This window comes from Chrysochloris asiatica, unplaced genomic scaffold (genome assembly GCF_000296735.1).
Source record: "Chrysochloris asiatica unplaced genomic scaffold, ChrAsi1.0 scaffold00199, whole genome shotgun sequence".
NCBI classification, from domain to species: Eukaryota; Metazoa; Chordata; class Mammalia; order Afrosoricida; family Chrysochloridae; genus Chrysochloris; species Chrysochloris asiatica.
In genome coordinates, this window is record NW_006408717.1 from 4759102 (window position 1) to 4763480 (window position 4379).

Sequence of the window (4379 nt, forward strand, 5' to 3'; positions counted from 1 at the left end):
TTGATGATGCATGGAGGGGATTGGAACCATGGCAATGAAACACTATACGATAGAATGAATGTAAAACTAAAGTTCTCTCATGTAAACTATCATATAATTCACAATAAAACATTAAATATATATATACCCTTACTCAATTCTCCATGTTTTTTATGAGAAATGCACAGTCACTTAAATCATGGCTTTCTACAAGTAATGTGTCTTTTTTTTTTCCTGTTTACAGATTTTTAAAATTTTTTCTTTAGTTTTTCATATCTTGGTGTGAATTTCTTTGGGTTTATTCTGTTTAAGGTCTCCAAACTTTTTCCAGGAGCCTGGTGTGATGCGGTGGGATAAAACGCTGTACTGCAAGGTTGGTTTCAAACAGAAGGTTAGCAGCTCAAACTCACCAGCAGCTTTTTGGATACCCTAGCCAGGGTCACTATGAGTCGGAACCAACTCAACAGCACTTAACAACCAACAACAGCATTTTCCAATCTACCATATCTCTTTCCCCAATCTTGGGACTTTTTAGCTAGCTTTTTCCTCAATATTTATTCATCACTGTCTTTCTCTTCTCATTCTGGGACTTCAATAGCATGAATGTTAGAACTTTTGTTATTCTTCCACAGACTCAGATTATGTTCTTTGTTATTATTATTATCATTATTATCTTCTACACATTCTTTAGAATGGAGGATTTTTACTCCAAGTTCATTGATTTACTCTGTCATCTACAATTTGCTATTAAGCCCTTCCAGCGATCTTTTTTACGAGTGTGCGTGTTTTAATTGGTTACTATGTTTTTCTATTCTAAGATTTTGCATTGATTCTTTTTATCATCTATTTGTTTGTTTTTTATCTTTTAACTTATTTCAAATGCTGTTTGTCTTCCAGATAAATTCCAGCATCTATGCTAGAAGTCTTGGTGTGGTGATGTAGATAAGCACTGTACTACTAACCACAAGGTCAGTGGTTCAAACCCACTAGCTGCTCCTTGGGAACCCTATACAAGACCACTATGAGTTGGAATGCACTTAACAACAACAATGTTATTGATGTCTACTGATTGTCTTTTCGACTATGAGTTCTAGTTTTCCTGGTTTGTTATATGTCAGATACTTTTTCATTGTTTTCTAAACTTTTTGCATAATATGCTATCAGACTTTGAGTTTTCTTTAATTCTATGGAGAATATTGGTACTCTGAAGGCTGTAGTTTCAAGGCAATTTCCATTTTCAAAACTTTTGCATTCATGTTAGAATCTGTCTCATATTTATATCATTGATTTCCAGTGTAGGGCCTGGGTTATTGTCTCTCTTGAATTCAAACCCTATTTCAGAATGGTTAAGATCACAACTGATCACTGTTATAAATGGTGACTTTTTATTCAGCATGCTATCTAGCATTTAATAGCTATCCTGAAAAGACTTTGAATCTGGCAATTATTGCAAATGTCAGTTATGAGCAATATCAGAGGTATGCTGTTAAGAGTTAAATCCTTGCAAGTATAACTTGGAGATGAGCACAGGAGATCACAATCAACTTTAAGGGATTACTCAATTTAGTTCTTCCCTCATCTCAATTTCTTCAATAATTTCTATCTCCTGGGGCTCTCCTTTTCAGTTCTCTAGCCAGAAATACCGGTTTTGTTTACTCTGCTCTTCGTGCACTTTCACAATTGAGCTCATATCCAGGGTGGAACAATGGGAAGATACAGCGAGGAAAAACAAAACAAAAACAATGAGGATTCACCCCCAGCCTCCTGGTACTACATCACTCTGATGAGAAATGGAGTTTTTTTGTTTGTTTGTTTGTTTGTTTTTCAGTGCTGCCTGTGTATTGCTGCTACTGCAGCAATCACACACACATTTCGGCAGAACAAGAGTGCTTCTCATGCAACTCTCTCGGTCTATGTCCTGGAGCACACTTAGGTGTTATGGTAGATGTTGGATCCAGGGTGGTATAAATAGAGGGAAAAAATGGAAAACTCAGTGCATGTTGGCAATACTTCAAATTTGTTTTCCTCAGTTTCCTATTAACCTTTCAGAGTCCTGATATAGCTACTGTATATTTGCTTTCTACTTTTCAGAGTAACTTTCCTGAAAAGTTACTTACTTTTTACTTTTATTCAGAGTCCTGAAATAGCTGCTGTACACCAGGTTCAATTACTGCATTGAGTGGAAGACAAAGTGTGGAGTCTGCTTACTCCATCATTCTCAGAACTAGAATCAATCCTTCCAACTAAACTTAAGGAGACAAAAACTGCTCTACCACAAATACCAAGCAAAATATACAGTTAAAATAATCTAACTGCTTAAAGGCAACAAACAGAAAAAAGAAACCTATTTTAAAATAGTTGGGCCTCAATTGATTATTGCTATGACTTTTTATTCAACATGCCATCTGGCATTTATTTGCTAGCCTGAAAATACTTTCAATCTGGCCATTGTTGTAAATGTAGGTTATGAACAATATCACTAGAGGCAAGTCCTTGCCCTTCTTATTCTTGTATTATAAAGTCTGTTTTATATTGAGAAAACTGCTGATTAAAGCATTTTTACAAAGAAGCCTAATCATGACAATTTTAAAGTTTTCTATGCAATGGTACACATGATCTATTATAGAGTACTATGGTCACTCTGCTGAGGTGGTCAGCAATTAGAACAGCATCAATTACTAACATGTTATCAATAGAGCAGTTCCAGGCATGAGATATAATTCTACAAATATGTGAATAAGGCAAACGTTTAAAATGGATCCATTAATGGATCCATTTGTAAAGCACATATATGCCCCTGATTTTGGTAATACATATGTGTTTCATAAATTATGGTTATATGATTCTCGTCCAGTCGACTTACAGGTCAGACTAGAGCAACATGGCAGATTTGTAACCTAATGCACATGATTTTTAGGCTGTATCATGCTTTCAGCAACCACAGAACAGCAGAACACAGTACTTAATTAGCCGCCTTTGCAGTTATCAGACCTCAATCACATTTGATTAAGAAAGTCATTTATTTCATTCAAGTCGGGATTGCTCTCCCAAGGAAAGATGTTCATGCTTCAGTACGTAGCATTCTTCTGGTGTTGAGGTCCTCAGTTGTTGTTGTTGTTAAGTGCCTTCGAGTCAGTTCCGACCCATAGCGACCCTGTACCGGGTTTCCAAGGCTATAAATCTTTACGGGAGCAGAACGCCTCATCTTTCTCCCATGGAGCGCCTGGTAGTTTCGAACTGCTGGGAGTAAAACTCAACAGCTCAGTTATGGGCTTTCAGAGGGACCTTGGAAAAGTCACATTACTCCTTGTCTCCTCTTTTCCCCATATCCAGATGTTTTCAAAATCCATTATCCTGTTGTTGTTATTAGTAGATATTTTCAAGTTAGTACTGATGCTAGTGCTACAAGTCCCATAGGGTCTTCTAGACTGTAATCTTTATAGAAGAAGATCACCAAATCATCTTTCCAAAGAAATGCTGGGTACATAGGTTTGTACTGCCAACATTTTAGTTAGCAGCATACTTAGCCATTTACACCATTATTGGAAGGAAAAGACAGAGTCACTGTACCAAAAGGAAATGGTTAATGTTCAGCCTTTTCAAGAGGCAGCATACGATCAAGAGCCAATGATACTGAACGAGGAAGTCCAAGGTGCATTGAAGGAATTGGCAAAGAACAAAGCACTAGAAATTGATGGAATAAAAATTGAAATCTTTCAAGAGAGTGAGGTGGCACAGGAGGCACTCATGCATCTATGCCAAGAAATTTGGAAGACAACTATCTGGCCAATTGATTGGAAGAGATCTATATTTGTACTCATTCCAAAGACAGATGACCCAATGGAATGCAGAAATCATCAGACAATATCTTTGATATCCCATGCAAGTTAAATTTTACTAAACATAATACAGAAATGGCTACAAGCATACATTGACAGAGAACTTCCAGAGGTTCAAGTTGGATTCAGAAGAGGCCATGGAAAGAGGGATTTATCATTGCTGATGTTCAATGGATCTTGGCTGAAAGCAGAGAATACCAGAAAGATGTTTGCCTGAGCTTTATTGACTATGCAAGGGCTTTTATTGTGTGGATCATGACAAGCTATAGACAACATTGTGAAGTATGAGTATTCCTTAACCTTTAATTGTGCTGATAAGGAATCAATTCATGGACCAAGAGGCAGTTGTTCAAACAGAACATGGGAACACTGAATGGTTTAAAATTAAGAAAGGTGTGCAACAGGGTTGTATTGTTTCACCCTACTTATTCAACCTGTATGCTGAGCAAATAATCCAAGAAACTGGGTTATATGAAGAAAAACATGGCATCAGGATTGGAGGAAGACTCATTAACAACCTGCAATATGCAGATGATACAATCTTGCTTCCTGAAAGTGAAG

The 4379-nt window shown here is 36.9% G+C and overlaps 1 protein-coding gene across 1 annotated transcript in view; it reads right to left on the bottom strand.

Annotated features, from left to right (window-relative positions):
• LOC102824916 (cysteine and tyrosine-rich protein 1-like) overlaps positions 1-4379 on the bottom strand; it is a 198229-nt gene that overhangs the window by 153407 nt on the left and 40443 nt on the right. The window lies entirely within an intron of this gene.